General features: G+C 39.4%; 2 pseudogenes; both read right to left on the bottom strand.

The window, feature by feature from the left end:
• Positions 1 to 1,301: 1,301 nt before the first annotated feature.
• LOC133107917 (interferon-inducible GTPase 5-like) lies at positions 1,302 to 3,408 on the bottom strand (annotated as a pseudogene).
• Positions 3,409 to 16,874: 13,466 nt separating this feature from the next.
• Positions 16,875 to 20,633, bottom strand: LOC133138593 (interferon-inducible GTPase 5-like; annotated as a pseudogene).
• Between the last annotated feature and the right edge of the window lie 297 nt (positions 20,634 to 20,930).

The raw sequence follows: 20,930 nt of genomic DNA, 5'->3' as shown, positions 1-20,930 counted from the left end.
CCGTTATAACCAAGCAGAAAACTTACTCGTTAGCAGGTGCAGCACAAACATAAGATGTTTCACCTATAAAAGAATGATAAAACAATATTAGAGGGTTTTTATCGCGCACATCTAGGAACTGGACTTTTTTTTTTTTTTTTTAGTACCAGCAGGGTATCCCACGTTTATCCTGTGTCCTTGAGGTAAACCACCACAGTTGGTATATTAAACACGGTAAATATACTGATCTGACCTGTTTAGAAGTGAAGTTAGATTTACAGGGTTAAACGGGAGGTGTGTTTGTATTTTGATATTGTTAATCTCCTACTTTTTTTGCCGCTGTACTTTATAGGTGGTCCCTGAAATTTCAGAGCGCAGACAGATAGCCATAGACGTATTTTCCCATTTTAAAAACGTAAGTAATTATGACCAAAAAGATGCAAGTTCACTGCTTACGTTTCCAGGGTTCAAAAACAGTTTTGGCAATCGTTTGCAATACTTTAGAACACAGGTGTCAAACTCCAGTCCTGGAGGGCCGTAGTGTCTGCTGGTTTTTGGGGTGTTCTGGGTTCATTCAAGTAATTGATTGGTTAAAGTATCCTCACGCCTTGTTCTCAAGGCCTGAATTGGCTTTAATTGGCAGCTGATTGAAAGGAAACCACAAAAACCTGCAGACACTGTGGCCCCCTGGGGATTCAGTTTGACACCCCTGCTTTAGAACATTTGTATTAATCAAGTCAGAACCATGGACCAACGGGGATGGTCATAGAATCAAATCAACAAGTCAACAAATCAACTAACGATAGTTGGGATGCTATGCTACTCGTGTCAGTATCAGAGGAAAAGAACAATACAATAAATTCACTGAATGTATTGTTCACTGTGTTCTTATGCCTAATTCACTGAATGCATTTTTTACAATAAAATGTGATTTAATATATGAAAATAAATTAATTTTCCAAGCTTTTGTTATTTCTTTCAACTTGTCATTATTATTTTTTAAATTAATAGTATATTTATATTTATTGCATGTACTTATAGATGCAACTCCTCCTCCAGTTAATAAAACAAAACAGACCAATTTGGTCGCTTCCTCTTTAAGGGATGCAATTTATACTTCCTATATCATACGGTTTTTTAAAACAGCCCCCTGACTTAACATTGGTGGAACGCTAGGAAAACCAGAAAAACCAGTCCAACAAATGAACAAACAAATTAAGAATTTGCAGTGTCCTTCTAATTTGAATGCAATGCGAGTGAATTTACGGACTTATGACTGTCAAACTCAGATCAACACATGATCAAGACAGTTGGATTTTTATTCGTTTTATCTCTTAATTTTGTAACTGTGTTTTCAATGGTGCTAGACAAATAACGTGTATTATTATCATTATTATTATTATTATTATTATTATTATTATTATTATCGTCATCATCACATTCGTTGTGCAGAACTGTTCGTCATTTACAATCAATCAGGATAATTCCCACACCTGTAGCTATTCAGAGGCAATCAAATGGCTGAAATCCCTTTTCTTGGCCTTCTTTTCAGCGTTTGCCATTGTCCTCTTCGTGAAATGCATATTCATTGGGGGTGTTTCACTGCCTATTTATAGGCAACTGTGGGCGGGACATGAAGCTGGCAAAGGTGCGCCACATTTAGAGTTGATTGTGATTTATAAAGGAAAACTGGCATGGGACGTGCGTGTGCACTGTTATAAATCAGAATATTTTTGTGCGTACGCACGTCCTGGGTTTCATGCGTACGCAACCTGAATCCTACGCACAGTTTTATAAATGAGGCCCCAGAACATGGATACATTTCATGAGATGTAGATCATTTTAATTTTGTAAAATAAACAATCCTGCTATTTGTCCATGGTGTCTCATTACAAAGATTGCTTGGCAACTGTTTGCTTTTTCAATACAAACAGTACTACATATTGCTCAAAAATATACAACCTAATTTCTATGAGAACATCTTCATCAAGATCAAAGGCACAAGTCCAGAAAGGCACTTGAACTGCAGAGAAGTAGTTTCTTCACACCTCTGTCTGCAAAGCTCTCATCAGGACATTTTTTGCATCCTCTGCCAGCTCATTCAAGCAGCTTGTCAGCATCATGTGGGTGGTGGCGAACGAGATTCCCGCGGCCGCCATGGAGCCGAACACTGGGATTGTGCTGGCCCAGTACTCCAGCAACATTAACCCTGCTCCGGCAAATTTGGTGAGCAACTTGATGACCACATCGCCCGATATCTCCTTGTTGAGGGGGGATGTGAGGACCGCTTTCAGTTCCTCCAGAGGCACGTTTGTTTTGTCAGAGAGGTTTTTCAGGGATTCATCATCCAGGCCAAAAGCCTGGTAATAACTGCTGAGCTCTTTGACCAGGATGCCTATATCCACCACCACAGACAGTCCTGGGATGGGTATGGCTGCCATGGCGCCTGACAGCAGGGACACCTTCCATATGTTGGCCTGCAGGGCCTCTTTTTTCTTCTTGTTGATGTCCAGGGTGATGTTGGGCAGTGACAGAAGGAGGACCCGCTGCTTGTGCTTGGGCAGCTCTTTCTCCATCGTCTCCTCCAGCTTTGGGAAGTCGTAGAGCTGCAGGTCAAAGCTGGAGATAAGGAAGACCGTGGGAGATGCCACCCCATTTTCCAGGAGGCCTTATGAAATAGAAAATAGAGTACTGTTACAAAACAAACAAAGGGAATACAGATTTCAATGTTCAGCTGTTGCAATCTTCTTACTGTGTAATACCATCCCAAAAAAAATAACAAAAAAAAAAAAAAAAAAATCGAAATGTTCCCAATGGAAAAGTTGTAGAAGAGGGCGCACAAAACATCTCACATTGACCCGTTACCTTTCATGCAGTCTTCTCGAATTATATTGAGGGTTTTTTGTCCTCGTCGAAGTCCTTCTTCCTTTTCTCTGCATGTATGCTGTTGTCAATCTTTGAGCGAACAAAGTAGAACCTCTTCTTCATGCGTTGGATCTCTGTGGCCAGCTGCACATTGTTGACTTTGAAACGTTCTGAGATGATGATGATGAAGAAATCATAGCGTTTGAATTCTACTTTTTCAAGGTACTCGTCTGCTTTGAAATTGGGTGTCCCAATCCCGGGAAGGTCCCACACTTTGACTTTGGGATATTTAGGGTGGGGGTACACGGCTGGCTCCATGGTGGTCTCAACCACGCCGGTTTCAGCTGCGCACTCGTCTTCATCCCCCAGACCCCGGAATGCATTGACAAAGGTGGACTTGCCAGAGCCACACTCTCCTGTGATGGCAATATTTAGTTCCACATGGTCAATCTGCTCAAAGTAGTCCTGGATCTTAGCCACGGCTGAAGTCAAGGTCTGGTTTTCCAGTGCATCCCTGATCTCCCTCACCTCATCCTCATCAATAATGGCATAATCATCAGCCATGGTCAAGCTATTGAGAAAACATAGAAACAAATACCATCACATATGTACACATAGTATTTTTTTCTTGATGCCACGATTTTTTATTATGGAACAATTCGTATGTGGCTGAATTGGACACTCAGCTTTTATTTAAGCTATTTTTATACACTTTGGTTTCACCTAGGAGAAATAACAGTACCTTTTCTTAATATAGTGGGCTCCAGAACTAATGGCACCCTGAATAAAAATGAAGAAAAAAGGCTGCATAAAAACAACACAAAGAATAAATTATCATGTCGTGAAAAAATATTTGCCCCCTTCCTGATTTCCTCTGTGATTGCATATTTGTCACATGGTTTCAGATATTTTGCCAAAATGTAATATTAAACAATGGGAACCTGAGTAAACAAAAACAAAAACAAAAACACATTTACTATTTAATTAATTTAACGACAAAATACACCCATATCACCCCTGTGAAAAACTAATTTCCCCCTTAATCTTAATAACTGGTTGCACCACCCTAAGCAGCAATAGCTGCAATCATATGCTTCCTTTAATATGATATAAATAATTAATTCGGACAAATTCATAGATCAAAGAAAAATCCAGAAGAGATGGGGGAAAAAAAGTTGTTGAAATATCAGTTTGGAAAAGTTCACAAAGCTATTTCTAAGGCTCTAGGCCACCGAAGCACAGTAGTACCAAATGGAGAACACTTGGAACAGTGGTAAATCTTCCAAGGAGTGACCAGCCTGCCAAAATGAGTGATAACTCATCCAGGTAGTCACAAATGATCCAAGAACACCCAAAGACCTGCAGGCCTGTCTAGCCTCAGCTAATATTATTATTCATGACTATACTATAAAGAAAAGAGACTGGGCAAAGGGATTCATGAGAGACTAGCCAGGTGGGAAGCACAGCCTACCAAGAGAGGCATCAATTCTCATCTCACTATGGCACAAAAAGCCCCTGGATGATCCCAAAGCATTTTGGGATAATGTTCTATGGACAGACAATTCAAAGGTGGAACTTTTTGAATGATACGTATTGTTTGGTGTGAAGCTAATACAGCATTTCACAGTCAGAAAATCATGCCAAAAGTAAAAAATGGTGAAGGTACTGTGATGGTGTGTGGATGTTTTGCTGCCTCAGGATCTGGACAACGTGCCCTTAATGATCTGAAACCATTCAGTGTGACAAATATGCGATAAAAGAGGAAATACAGAAAAGAGGCAAATACTTTTTCATGGCACTGTATACAGTGGGAACAATAATTATTTGATCCCTTGCTGATTTTGTAGTTTTGCCCACTTGAAGAATGGAATTCACATTTTAACATTGAGAGACATATCACAAAATAATCCACAATAACAACATCATATAAATTTTATAAATTGAATATCATATTTTCACATGAAATAAGTATTTGATCCATAGAACAATAGGACTTAATACTTGGTGGAGAAACCATTGTTGGCAAGCACAGAGGTCAGACGTTTGTCGTAGTTTTTCACCAGGTTTGCACAGATCTTGGGAGGGATTTTGGTCCACTCCTCTTTGCAGATCCTCTCCAAATCTTTAAGGTTCCAAGGCTGTCGCTTGGCAACTCGAAGCTTCAGCTCCCTCCACAGATTTTTGATGGGATTTAGGTCTGGAGACTGGCTAGGGCACTCCTTAATATGCTTCTTTTTGAGCCACTCCTTTGTTGCCTTGGCCGTATGTTTTGGGTCATTGTTGGAAGACCCATTGTTGGAAGACCCATCCACGACCCATTTTCAGTGCTCTCACTGAAGGTAGGAGGTTGTCGCCCAAAATGTCCTGGTACATGGCCCCATTCATCGTCCCCTCGATACGGTCCCCTTAGCTGAGAAACACCCCACAAAGCATAAGGTTTCCACCTCCATGTTTCACAGTGGGGATGGTGTTCTTGGGGTTGCACTCAGCTTTTCTCTTCCTCCAAACACGGCGAGTCGAGTTGATGCCAAAAAGCTCTATTTTGGTCTCATCTGACCACATCACCTTCTCCCAAGCCTCCTCTGGATCATCCAGGTGTTCTTTGGCAAACTTCAGAGGGGCCTGTACATGTGCCTTCTTCAGCAGAGGAACCTTGTGCGCGCAGCAGGATTTTAATCCTTTACGGTGTAGTGTGTTACTCATGGTTCTCTTCGTGACTGTGGCCCCAACTGCCTTCAGGTCATTAACAATGTGTAGTACTGGGCTGATCCCTGACCTTTCTCATGATCATTGATATCCCACGAGGCGAGATCTTGCGTGGAGCCCAAGACCGTGGGAGATTAGCGGTGACTTTGTGTTTCTTCCATTTTCTAATAATTGCTCCAACAGTTGTTAACTTCTCACCAAGCTGTTTGCTTATTTTCTTGTAGCCCATCCCAGCCTTTTGTCCCTGATGTCCTTAGACAGCTCCTTTGTCTTGGCCATGGTGGAAACGTTGGAATCTGATTGTGTCATGGTGTAGTGACCGATTGGGGCCACCAGGGGGCAGGGGGCTCATTGCCTTCACCTGGTCCTCATTAGTGCCAGGGACGCGTTCCCCCTGAGAGTATTTAAGGGCAGTGCTGACATTCGATCGACGCTTTGGTGTCCACTGTTCGCTCTGTTACAAAGCTGGTATGCACAAGGTAGACTCAGAGCTGGTTGAGTCAGGTAATGTGCTGGTTAGTTTTTCTGACAATCTTAAAAAGAAAAGAAAAGGTAAGGAAGGTGTTCAGTTTGTTAGTGTGTGTTCACGGCTGACACCTTCCTATAGGTTCTTTGTTTTCGTTCTCTTATTTTTCGTGCTTGTGTGAGCCGGTGGTAGAGGCACGGTGTATTTTGGTTTGTGTTTTTCTCCTGAGCTACGACTCAAGGTTTTATTTTCGTGCCAAGTCTTTTGCTAGGTTGTACTTTTATTTTATCCCTGGTCCGGGGATTTCAGTGCTCTACTTACGCACTTATTTTGGTTGGGTAGTCGCCCTGTTTTTAAGGGTCGTTTTATTTTCTCATAGCCGTTTTTTTTGGGCTTTATCTTCTGATTCGTACAGAGTTTTCATCCGTGATATTTTCTGTTCCTCCCTCTGTTCGGGGGTATTCCCCATTTGTATTTGTACATCCCAGTTTCTTTCTCTTCTGGGATTTTGTGGATAGGGGTTTACCTTTAGTCGCGTCTTGCTCTCCGCCCATCCTAAACATTACAGATTGATTGTGTGGACAGGTGTCTTTTATACAGCTACATAACGATGTAACGAGTTGACACAAGTGTTTTGGGTAATGAGTTGAGATTAGGAGTGCTTCTTTTTGGAAAACTAACTGGTCTGTGGGAGCCAGAATTATTGCTGATTGGTAGGGGATCAAATACTTATTTCATGCAAAAATACGATAATAAATTTCTAAAATTTATATGATGTTATTGTGGATTATTTTGTGATATTCTGTCTCTCAATGTTAAAATGTACCTATGATTAAAATTCTACACAGTTCCATTCTTTGTAAGTGGGCAAACCTACAAAATCAGCAAGGGATCAAATAATTATTGCTCCCACTGTATGTTCTGTTCAAACTTATGGGAAAATCATATACTTTTATTTCAATACATTTACTCTCACGTTTCAATGTTTTTATTAAGTAATCTCATTTTTTTTTATGAAAACCATAAACAGATTATTGGCACCCCTAACAATTATTGTAAATAAAATCAACAAAATGAAATTGATAATACAATTTTACTTCATTTAGTTAATCTCAGTCTGATGGAACTGCAATGCTCTCCAGAATTGTTGGCACCCTTGATAAATATTCACAAAAAACACTTTAAAATAAAAAAATTGTTAATAACATAAGTTTTATTTTCCAACATGTGTAAAGCAGTGTGCAGTATTAATCATTCAATGGATTCAAACAAATGAAACTTTTTTTTTTTTTTTTTACCCCACAATTATTGAGTTATTGGCACCCCTGGTTTAATACTGCAAACGCCCCTGGAAAACATCTGTGAGTCTTTTCCGATAATTTTAGAGAACACAGGGACTTTTGACCATTCCTCCATGCAGAACTTTTCAGAATTCATTTTATGAATTTATTGTGCCATTGATCTGAAATAGTGCCCCTGGACCACTGGCAGTATAACATCTCCAAAACACCAACGGCCCACTGCAGGGTTCCCACACCTTCATAAACATCCAATTCAAGGACCTTCCAATTACTTTCAAGGGTCAATGGCCTACAATTCAAGGATTAACAATTAAAAAGAGGCTTTAATGTGTGTTCACCAGGTCTGTAGGTCTCTTGCCATCTCTAAGAACAGCAACAAAAAAAAAATTATTCTCTAAACATGTATTCATTTAGATAATAAAGCTGCATGTCGGAACTTTTTGGAGTTAAATATTCACTTTTTTTACTATTAAGTTTATAAATTGGCCTTAGCAAGACCCAACAAAATCATTAGTGTGACATGACACCAAATGAGAGCTTGAGAATCAATTATATTATAATTTGTTGTACTGGAAGTACACTGGAGAAAAAATCACAGGGAAGTGACATGTTTTGCCGAAAACATTATCAGGTGTTGCTGGCGTTTTTGGTGGTTTTATACAAGTTATTTAGTATTTGCTGTGTTTGTCATGGATCTGGTAGGCATTCGACTAGGTTTTCCAGACATTACCTTTCTGTGCCGCTAGATCGCGCCATTGTCGCATTCTGGCCTATTTTAGTAACGAATGGCGATTAGGTCATCTATGGGATCGGATTTCTGACCAAGGCTAGCTACGTGGCTGTCTATTACAGTCTTTTTGAATCGGCATTCATCATCTCACGTTATTTTATGTTCATTTGTGAATTATGTGAGGTGTGACTGACTATTCTTTATTACCTATTATGACGAAGTCTATGGGAGCTAAACACGTAGCAATTCTTCGTCAGTTTAGGGTAATTGGGATAGTCTCACATCTTCACTTTCACGTTTTATTTTTGTGCACAAATGTTACACAGGTGGAAGACAGAATCCCTCAGGGAGTTTGATACCACGTTCGCAGATTCCTACGGTTGAGGTTGAGGTTGAGGTTATTTTGCCCTTGTTCCACATGCTTTCTCGTTTTCTATTTGTCCACATAGTTAACTTCCGCCTGTTTCAAAAGCTACTTTTGGGAAGTAAGGAGCTTTAGGTCGAGTTAATGTGGACCTAGGGGTTCTGAGACCCGTTGGTAATTAAGATTGGTTCAGATTCCCTATAGTTTTGATGAAGCGTAAGGGGTGGCTAATATTTCCTCTATCCGTAGGTGGATATTGTTCTCGGTGACATTATGTGTCTTTCCAATAGATTGCGGTCTCCTAGCATGGCAGCCGTCTAAACATTTACTTTGGTACAGCGATGTATTTCGTTTGGTCACTTTTGAAATGCATTGTTTTCGTGGTTGTGTCGTCTTTGTCGGTCATTGGATATACAGCACTAAGTCGTTATTCGCAACTGGTGGCGGATGGTGTAGGTAGGTTACGTTCGCATGAACCCCATACCCGGGGGGCTTATACTTTTTGTTTCCTTAGTGCTGATCTGGTATGTGTTACACTCAGGTTACTTTTCAGAATCATCGATATTCTTGGGATAGACTGCAGGTTTTTCATGGGAGTTAAGTCTTGAAACTGAGATGGCCATTGCAGAACATGGTCATTGTTTTTAATTGACCATTTCTATGTGAATTCTGATGTATGTTTGGAATCATTGTCCTGCTGGACAATCAGCTGATTACCAAGTCACAAATTCCTGGCAGAGGCAACCAGATTTTCTGCCAAGGGTTCCTGATACTTTGTTGAAAATCTGTTATGTGTTACACTCAGGTTAATGACACGTGTTTTGGAGTGTTCGCCCCTCTCGTCTGAGAGCTTTGCGAATCTCCGTTAGCCCAGGGCTCTATGTGGGGGACCCTCGGCGCTGCTCGTGTATCTCGTGTAAATGTGTTTTTGTTAGTGCGTTGAGTTCACCCAGTAGTTGACGCATTCGTAAGTCTCCTGTTTAGTCAGATGAGCCGAGCTGAGCGTCTGGTGAAACTCTGAGGTTGTCGGCTTTCCCTTTCCCTTAAAGCCAAGTTGTGTACATGGTCGTGGGCGGATCGCCCCTCTCCAATTGAGAGCTTTGCGAAAGTGCTTAAACTCGGGAGTCCGAAATAGAATCTAGCCGCCGTGCATGTACACGTCCTACCCTCTTATTAGGATTCCTGCTGCACCAGTGGAACTAGGGGGTTTATTTGTTTAATGTATCTCCTTTTTGAAAGTAACCCTGCGTCGTCAGGTGAATTAAATTGTAAATATTGTCGGTTATTATATTATATCATATTAGATTGGGTTTTGGTAGATTTTCACGCAGGACAATCACTCCAAACATACATCAAAATCCAAACATAAATGGTTAAGTGAAAACAACATGTGTTCTGCAATGGCCACCTCGGTGCCCAGGCTTAAATCCCATCAAAAACATGTGGTCTGAATTGGAGAGGGGGGTCCATAAGCAGTAACCCAAAGATATAAATGATTCTGAAAGGTTCTGCATTGAGGAATGGTAAAAAAAATCCTTCAGAATGTGTTCTCTAACCTTATCACAGATTATAGGAAAATACTCATCGTTGTCATCTTTGCCAGGGTTGTTTGCACAAAGTATTTAACCAGGGGTGCCAATAATTTTCTGGGCATTTTTTTGAATGTAAGACTTTACACCTGTTGGAACTGTTGGCACACTACTTTACCCATGTTGGAAAATAAAGCGTACGTCCATAACTGCATATTTATCAAGGGTGCTAATAATTTTGGAGCCCACTGTACATACACTGATTTCATCAAATGTACGTATTCGTGAAGTTAAAACAATTCGCTTACGGTAAATTAACATTGTAGGACAATGAAGCGGTAACTTCACATTTTGTAATTCTTTGATAAACTTACCTAATGCTGCTCTTCTGCCGATTTAATTTCACGGTATACGCACTTTAGCTCATGTTTCCGTCTTTTATGTTCTATATCGCATAGCAAGGGTGACGAGGGGAAACGGCTGAAGCTTTCAGCTCCGCGAAGTTGGCAAATGTTGCTGGCCACAATTGGAGACTTGCGGTTCGCATTCATCAAAATAAAAGTTCGGTGAATAAAATTCAATTTTGTCAATTTTAATTGTTCAGTTAATACAGTTGGATATGATTGTAATGTATTTGCAGAGAATATAAAATTGTGCACAAATTTCAATAAAAACTGTTTGCCGCCTGTTGTTGCTGTCTGTCAGGTGTGGTATGGGCATGCATTGCCATAGACTGTCAGTTGCCACCCAACTCATTTGCATAGCTCATAACTCAAAAACTATGAATTGTTTCAAAATGAAAGGGGGTATACATTTGTTAGCTGGACCCTTATCTTTAATATTAAACAGTCCTTTCTGTGAAATCCTGTTCCGAGCAATTGTTGCTGTGTTTCTAGTGTGGGGAGGCCATACGTTGCTATTGACTGTCAGTTGCCACCCAGCTCATTTGCATAGCTCATAACTCAAAAACTAGAAATTGTTTCAAAATGAAAGGGGGTATACATTTGTTAGCTGGACCCATATCTTTAATATTCTACAGTCCTTTCTGTGAAATCCTGTTCCCAGCAATTTATTTATTTTTTATTTTTTATTTGTCCTTTATTTAACCAGGAAATGTCACCATTGAGATACAAGATCTCTTCTTCCAGGGAGTCCTGGCCAAGACGGCACACATAAAGTTACAACATGAGAAACAATAAGGCATATACAATATACATGAAAAAAAAAAAAAAAAAAAAAAAAAAAAAACATAAGTCAAACACAGACGCAGTAGGCTACAAGTGCATTTTAAAAAAGCATAATCGAGTCAGCATCAGGTAAAGCAATTACATGTTTCCTGTAGGGCTCTAATATCCTGCAATGTTCCATTGTAATATGAATCATGGTCCAATGTAACGAATCTAAATTCACTGGAACAAGGACAAATTTAAATCTCCACCAATTTCTTTTTAAATTTGGTAAATTTCCTCAATTGTCTCGCAGTACAAACTATACAGTTCCTGGCCAACAAATGTAGAGGGGACTGCAAGAATTATTTTTTCGGGTACTGTTCTGATTAAAAATGACAGGTATGTGTCTATAATGGAATCATTTAGCCAATTGTTTCCTTTCAGAATCGCTAGATCATGCGATTCTAAGTTAATGGGTAAATTTATTTTTGAGCTATTACATGTATCTTGATTAGGAGATTTGGACATGCATCGAGCAGAACACGAGTGAGCAACTTCTACTTTACAATGCTCTACTTGCTCTTTTGAAGATATGCAGTCAAATATGCATATTATGAATTTAGATTTAGAATTATTTTTTGTATTAAATCAAAAGTGTACTCCGTTTTTTTTTTAAACCCACAGTGTCGTTTCCAGGTATTGTCATTTTTAAATATAATTACGTGTGGGTAATAATGTAATCCAATTAGTACAGCTACCAATGTATGTATTTGCTCTCTAAATACAGATCTTTTAATTTCCGCAGTTACACAAGTACGTTTGACATCCAGATTCGGAATCTAACCCAATTTTTATATTATCTTGTGTTAAATCGGTCGAATTTATTATGAGAAAATCTTTGTATATTTATTTGCACTTGTCCACATTTGCAGATTGTAGTGAATATGAATTTTGTGTACAGCAAATCCTCTGCAAGGAAACGTGAACACATTGATGTTCTAACAAACAAGTGGATGACTGAAGTAATTTTGAAAATGAAGCCATAGCAGGGTGCCTCGCACAAGTTGTATCATACGTTTTTTTGTCAAATTTCTTTAGCATTTCTTTGAAATTAGAATTAGCTGATTTTGAAGAGGACAACTGAAGACGTTCATATGTCTCCTGGATTGCTTTGCTGCCATCAAGAAGGTGAAATACTATACTTAATTCTGATTGATTCAATTCTTTTTTTTTTAGTGATGTCTTCTCCATGTGATTGCATGTTTTCATTGTTCTCTCTTCCTCTACATTGTCGTTTGATTTGTCATGTAAGACGACTTGCTTCTCGAAGAAGTAAAACACCCCGCTTTTGGAATCATGTTCAGAATTACTCAATGACACAATTAAATCGTTTGCCGTTACTAATTTATCATTTCTAATCAGTGACGCTGTATAGTGACCACCCCACAACACTGATTTCCCTACATGAGATATGATCGAATTTAATCTATATTCTTGCTGCTCGCCGTTGATGTTTTGCAGAGTAATTGCAAAACAGCACCAATGCTAGCTCTAGGCAATTGAACAATGACAATGTCAGGGTAAGTGTGCACTAATGATTTGCGCTTTACTTCATTGTTACACACTGCACATTTGCTTGGAGCCTCTGCTCCATTTAAACAATCGCTGAACGCATTTTCAACGGATGTAGTTAGATCATTTAGCTCCACAGTAACGACTGAGTTGAACTCCCCAATTGTTCTAATTTTATTTGCGCAATGTGTACATGTGTCTGTATTTGTTACCATGACGTTGACATTCATGCTTGCTCTCTGCAGCCAAGATACAAGTGGTAAAATAAAATCAATGAGGTCATTTCTCTGACCTAATTTTAGATCGGGAATGGCTGCAGTCAGTTCTTTTAAAAGAGGCCCTAGGATACATGCCTTGAAAATGTAGCCAGGATTCTATACTGCTGTTATGAGTAATTTTGATAATGACATGGGCATTGATGTGGTGGAATGTAAAATTGTGTCCGTTAATGTTCTTTTCATAATATTTAGGTTCAGAAAGCACTGTGTTGTTGCATTAAACCAGCAGTTCATTTGCACATTTTGAAAGGCACAAATTTTATCCAGTTTGGTGTTTAACTGGGTAGGCCGAGGACAGTCAATTTGTTGTTCTTTAGAAACTTTTTTGAAATTATTTTTCTGTTCAGGAAGCAATGCATTCCATTCTGCTTTTGCAAATGCTATGGCATCAGATGCCCTGCACTTTGCGAAATGAGATGTAAAATTCGAATTGAAATTCATTAAAGCAGATTGCTTTTTGGGAGTCTGCTCATTTAATGTAAATAGCATGTTACTTTTAATTTGTGCTTTCTGGAAGCTATAGGTGGTCTCTTTTATTTTGCTTTTGTTCCACTTTTCCTCTGGTTGTTTAAATTTCCGTTTCTCTTTTAAAACACTCAATCTTACTGTATCACAAAGTTCCCTCTCTCTAGCCTTATACAATGTAGGCAATTTGTCAACACACACATCAATTCTGTGTTTTTCATTGTTGAAAAAAAGTACTTTTGTATTTTTAAAACTAGCTTTGCATAGTGATGTTGTCTTATCAAATAGATGGGGGGGGTTACATTTAGTATGTTCTGTTTATCCAAATAAGATGACATTAAATTGGACCACACTGGAATTACTGGGACAAAGTAATCTAAGAGCTTGTCTAATAGCATTGGGCTGTAATATGCATTGTCACAGGTATTTGTATATTTGTACATTTGTCAGGGCATTTGTTTAGATTTTTTGGAAATGTGTCAAAAAAGGCGATTTCACCGATGATATGCTTTGAATATACTCATCACGAGTGTCATTTGAACTTTGCACATCAATATGCTCCTCTCCTACGTTGCTTTTTTATCATCATTTTTATCAGTGATACCATTTAATAATTTCCAGTGCTGCAAATAATGTTCCATCATTTGATAATTAAATATTCGCATGGAAGCTAGAAGGAGAACTAAAGAGCGGTCACAATTAATTTGAATTGGCAAGGTATTGAAATTATAAATCTTTTTTTCATAGACCCTAATTGCAGTGAGGAGCTGTTCTACTGCACTTTGTGTGTGCACTTCACTGATCATAAATGCAATTGGGCATGAGATTTGGGCTGGGGTTGAAGTATATACTGACATTTGGGTGGCAACTGACAGTCAATAGCAACGTATGGCCTCCCCACACTAGAAACACAGCAACAATTGCTCGGAACAGGATTTCACAGAAAGGACTGTTTAATATTAAAGATATGTGTCCAGCTAACAAATGTATACCCCCTTTCATTTTGAAACAACTCATAGTTTTTGAGTTATCAGCTATGCAAATGAGCTGCTTGTGAATTGACAGTCTATGGCAATACATGCCCATACCACACCTGACAGACAGCAATAACAGGTGGCAAACAGTTTTTATTGAAATTTGTGCACGATTTTATATTCTCGCATTCATCAAAATAAAAGTTCGATAAATAAAATGATTTGTAATTTTGTCAATTTTAATTGTTCAATTAATACAGTTGGATATGATTGTGATGTATTTGCAGAGAATATAAAACTGCGCACTAATTTCTCTAAAAAGTGTTTGCCACCAGTTGTTGCCGCATTTCACGTGTGGCAAAAACATGCATTGTTATAAACTATCAGTTCACAACCAGCTGATTTGCAAAGCTAATTACTAAAAAATGATACATTGTTACCAATTAAAAGGGGGTATACGTTAAGCAATTGTTGCTGTGTTTCCAGTGTGGTATGGGCATGCAATCCTATTGACTGTCAGTTGCCAACCAGCTCATTTGCATAGCTCATAACTCAAAAACTGTAAATTGTTACTCAATGAAAGCTGGTATACATTTACTCTAGAGAATCATATCTTTAATATTCTACAGTAATTTCTGTGAAATCATGTTCCCAGCAATTGTTGCTGTGTTTCCAATGTGGGGCGGCCAAGCATTGCTATTGACTGTCAGTTGCCACCCAGCTCATTTGCATAGCTCATAACTCAATAATTGCAAATTGTTACCAAATGAAAGGGGGTATAGCTTTACTTTACAGACCCATATCTTTAATATCAAAATTGAATACACAGTAGAATTAGCCAACAGTAAGTCCTCCTTACAATTAAGGCCTTGGTTTCTATCCTAGAAGTCCCATCTGTGCCCCTACTTACTTCCCACTGCCTTATTATCATTTTCTCAAGTTCTACTGGTGGAGAGGAGGATGCCTTCTCCACCAAGGAAGTTTTTCCTTGCCACACAAATAAAATTGATTTGACTTTAATTTCATTGTAAAATTGCATGGTTTGTATTTATTCCTGGGTATATGGGTATATAATGAGAAGCTTGTGAATTGACAGTTATAGCAATGAATGCCCACCCTGCACCTGACACACAACAATAATTGCTGGGAACATGATTTCACCGAAAATGTCACTTTCATTGGGTAATAATTTATAGTTTTTGAGTTATCAGCTACGCAAATGAGCAACAAATGGCAACTGACAGTCCATTGCAACATATGGCCACCCCACACTGGAAACAGAGCAACAATAGCTGGGAACATGATTTCACAGAAATTACTGTAGAATATTAAAGATATGGGTCTGTAGAGTAAATGTATATCCCCTTTCATTAGGTAAGAACATGATGTTTTGTAACAATGTTTTAACGCAGAAATATTAGCTATTGTACCTTTACAATTTACGGTTTTATCTGTATTACCTCTATATATTTTAAGATGCCATTGCTTTAGCGACAATAGTTCCTTATTTTGTAACATTTGGGTGGCAAATTAGAAGACATTTTTTTTTTTGCTGACATTATTTGTTCAAATACTAAAATTGGAATAATCTATGATGGCTCCCTAGTCAGAATAATGACACAGGTTTCTCCTGATGGTGTTGCTCCCAAACAATGCTCTAGCTTATCATATCTGCAATTTATGATACATTTTTATGAATGGAGTCAAATAGTTTTTACTCATGACCGAGACAAGGAGCAACACCACTTACCCTCTGCTAATGCTTTCTTCCCCATATTTCTGTGGTGTGCCATGTCCCTGTCTTGCTGCCAGCACTCTCGCACCATCCTCACTGAGAACTGATGAATGTACCCGCATACTGGCCCACCTCAGTGAAACCCATTTTCCCAGATGCTAAAATGCTTTGTGTGTAATGAAATACAGTAAAGGTAGAGTGAAATTTGTTATTTTTCCCAAATGTTAAGGCTTTTGGATTTGAGACAAAAAAGTTTATGTAAAATATGTAAATATTTAATCATATTCGTCTCATATTCATCTTTTTATCTGAAATGTAAATACCTTCAGTCGGCTATATTGCAAATATAACTAATATACCTTTGTAGTGTCCTAATATCACCTCTTGTTGATACCCTTTGTCTTGTTTTAGACAACTGGGTAGCTGCATTGGGGGTTAGCTGAATTGTTATGGGACATACAGAGCGTTTAATTCTTTAAATTCAGTTCCTGACTTGACTGAATTGAAGACAGAATTGACCCCAGCCCTGTTTTTTGTTGTATGTTTGGGATCCGGGCAGGTTTCTCTGTGCGTCTCGGATCTGGGATGGAGTGAAGAAGACCTCGGCTCTGAGTACAGACAGCCACTTTCCTAGTGTCCACACAAGCCTAGTGCACCTAACGGTGGATCACCATGGAAACGGGACACCATGAGGAAACACCAGAGACGTATTCGACTCACGGAAAGGAAGAGGGAACCAGATTTAGGCTCGTTGTCCACAAACTTTACTCACTCTTATCTTTTCAGAAAGTTAGAATACAGAAAAAAAGGTCAAACTCAAGTTGGGTACAGATAGACAGAATTCATAGATGAATATAAACCCATAGGTAGATTATATTGGTTACAGATTGAGTTACTTGGGAGATTCATTTGTTTTATTTAAAAGAAATATTCCAGAAAAAATACCAGCCCCAATGAATGTCCCATAATACCAAAAGACCAGAACATGGATACATTTCATGAGATCATTTTCATTATGTAAAATAAACAATCCTGCCAAGTATTTGTCCATGGTGTCTCATTACAAAGATTGCTCGGCTGTTTTTTTTTTCTCAATACAAACAGTACTACATATTGCTCAAAAATACACAACCTAATTTCGATGAGAACATCTTCATCAAGATCAAAGGCACTAGTACAGAAAGGCACTTGAACTGCAGAGAAGTAGTTTCTTCACACCGGTGACTGCAAAGCTCTCATCACGACCTTTTGTGCATCCTCTGCCAGCTCATTCAAGCAGCTTGTCAGCATCCTGTGGGTGGTGGAGTACGAGATTCCCGCGGCCCCCATGGAGCCGAACACCGGGATTGTGCTGGCCCAGTACTCCAGCAACATCACCCCTGCTCCGGCAAATTTGGTAAGCATCTTGATGACCACATCGCCCGATATCTCCTTGTTGAGGGGGGATGTGAGGACCGCTTTCAGTTCCTCCAGAGGCACGTTTGTTTTGTCAGAGAGGTTTTTCAGGGATTCATCATCCAGGCCAAAAGCCTGGTAATAACTGCTGAGCTCTTTGACCAGGATGCCTATATCCACCACCACAGACAGTCCTGGGATGGGTATGGCTGCCATGGCGCCTGACAGCAGGGACACCTTCCATATGTTGGCCTGCAGGGCCTCTTTCTTCTTCTTGTTGATGTCCAGGGTGATGTTGGGCAGTGACAGAAGGAGGACACGCTGCTTGTGTTCAGGCAGCTCTTTCTCTATCGTCTCCTGCAGCTTTGGGAAGTCGTAGAGCTGCAGCTCAAAGCTGGAGATAAGGAAGACCGTGGGAGATGCCACTCCATTTTCCAGGAGGCCTTATGAAATAGAAAATAGAGTACTGTTACAAAACAAACAAATGGAGGACAGATTTCAATGTTCAGCTGTTGCAAACTTCTTACTGTGTAATACCATCCCAAAAATATAACAAGCTAAACAATCTAAATGTTCCCTCTGGAAAAGTTGTAGAAGAGGACGCATCTCACATTGACCCGTTACCTTTCATGCAGTCTTCCCGAATTATACTGAGGGTTTTGTCCTCGTCAAAGTCCTTCTTCCTTTTCTCTGCATGTATGCTGTTGTCAATCTTTGAGCGAACAAAGTAGAACCTCTTCTTCATGCGTTGGATCTCTGTGGCCAGCTGCACATTGTTGACTTTGAAACGTTCTGAGATGATGATGATGAAGAAATCATAGCGTTCGAATTCTACTTTTTGAAGGTACTTGTCTGCTTTGAAATTGGGTGTCCCAATCCCGGGAAGGTCCCACACTTTGACTTTGGGATATTTAGGGTGGGGCTACACGGTTGGCTCCATGGTGGTCTCAACCACGCCGGTTGGAGCTGCGCCCTTGTTGTCTTCCACCAGACCCCGGAATGCATTGACAAAGGTGGACTTGCCAGAGCCAGACTCTCCGGTGATGGCAATATTTAGTTCCACACTGTCAATCTGCTCAAAGTAGTTCTGGATCTTATCCACGGCTGAAGTCAAGGTCTGGTTTTCCAGTGCATCCCTGATCTCCCTCACCTCATCCTCTCCAACAATGGTAAAACCCTCAGCCATGGTCAAGCTATTGAGAAAACATAGAAACAAATACCATCACATATGTACACATAGTATTTTTTTCTTGACGCCATGATTTTTTTGTAATGAAACAATTCGTATGCGGCTGAATTGCACACTCAGCTTTTATTTAAGCTATTTTTATACACTTTGGTTTCACCGAGGAGAAATAACAGTACCTTTTTTAATATAGTGGGCTCCAGAACGAATGGCACCCTTAATAAAAATGAAGAAAAAAGGCTGCATAAAAACAACACAAAGAATAAATTATCATGTCGTGAAAAAATATTTGCCCCCTTCCTGATTTCCTCTGTGATTGCATATTTGTCACACGGAATATCATCGTGCTGTATGTCATTGGATATACAGCACTAAGTCGTTATTCGCAACTGGTGGCGAATGGTGTAGGTAGGTTACATTCGCATGAACCCCATACCCGGGGGGCTTATGCTTTTTGTTTCCTTAGTGCTGATCTGTTATGTGTTACACTCAGGTTAATGACACATGTTTTGGAGTGTTCGCCCCTCTCGTCTGACAGCTTACCCAAATCTCCGTTAGCCCAGGGCTCTATGTGGGAGACCCTCGGTGCTGCTCGTGTAAATGTGTTTTTGTTTGTGCGTTGAGTTCACCCAGTAGTTGACTGCACCAGTGTCTGATATATTATTATATGAACATTAGTAACTAGTTAGTAACTTGCAAATGGTTATTATTCCCTTCTACATGTTAACATTACCAGAATACAAGGGGTACTGTATGTACCTGCTTTTAGCTTGCTCAGTGCCGTCCGGTGTGATGTCTCAGCTGCATGACTCGTGAACTTTAATTGATTTACTGCAGGCTCTACTTCGGGACATTTGTGAGCCACGACTCTCCAAAACTTCTTGAAATCTTCCAGGCATGATACTAGGTGACGGTTGATATAGCTTTTTTTCTTGCTTGTAAGCACAGCTAGTGACCAATGACCATCGCACTGAGGCAGGTGGTGCTATTCACAGATGGCAGGAGACACATACAGCGGAATGTAACGCAATGTTATTTCCAGTCCTAACAAAATTAAGTAAAAATAATTTTATAAATTTCTATATATGACTTGAATTTCCATTATTTAAAATATATATATTCAAGCACTTTCAATGACCAATGTCTATTTTCAAAAACTTTCAAGGATTTTTTTCCCTCAAATTCACAAGTTTTCATGGATTTCAAGGACCTGTGGGAACCCTGCCACTGCCATTGTAATGTCTAGGAAACGACAGAGTCCAAATCTCCAATTTGTCACCACGGCAGCAAGCTCTTCAGGAAAATCAGACTTTATTTAGCACAAGTGCATAAAGCTGGACCAGGTTTTTCATAAACATGGACCTGGACTGTCATTTTTACACCCATTTTATACACAGTTACTCCTCCTACAACTCCTCCTCAAACCCCATGGTGGCAAATCACCCACACTGTTCTTATCTTAACTCCTCCCACAACTCCACCCCCCCAACAGGTGCAGACATCATTGTGGCAAATCGGCCAAAGTCCTCATGCTCTGCCTACTGTGTACAAAGTTCAGTCATGCTCTGCCAAATCTCTATAAAGTTCAGGACGCCCCCACCCTCGCAAACTGCCTCTAAAACACACGTCATCCATGGTTTTTTCTGAGCATACACGTCACTCTGTATTTTTCCACATATGGGTCACTTTTCTAAAATGCACTAAGCAGCAGTAATCATTGAAAATATAGACATACTAAACATTTGATTAATATTCTGTTCTAATATTCTTTTCTAATATACAGACATACTAAACATTTGATTAATATTCTCTTCTAAGTGAGTAAATGTACGTTGCATTCTTTGCTCTCATTTCAACAGTTTTCACTGTGGTTTCTTGCGTTTTCATAAGCTCAGCTGTAATTAATGTTCTAGGTTCATTTGATTGGATAACAAGCAGCGTACATGTGATATATTGATTATAAGCCACTTACCTATAGATACACTTCTGGCATGAATCATTAAGAGTCCCGGAGAAACCAGCTGTATAGGCATATCTCGCTCTGCCCACTGTCCTGTCCTTGACTGTCTGCAGCTGTCGCCAGCTGGCTGCTTTATTAAACTCCGGTTACATATGGGTTACTCCTAATTCTAGCACAATTTAGCAGTTAATCAGTTTGAAACTATACAGGGTATATATCATACTTTAATATGGATATATTGATACACTTTTATCAT

Source organism: Conger conger, chromosome 1 (genome assembly GCF_963514075.1).
Source record: "Conger conger chromosome 1, fConCon1.1, whole genome shotgun sequence".
NCBI classification, from domain to species: Eukaryota; Metazoa; Chordata; class Actinopteri; order Anguilliformes; family Congridae; genus Conger; species Conger conger.
The sequence above is the reverse complement of the archived record's forward strand: the minus strand, read 5'-3'. Positions and strand labels throughout refer to the sequence as shown.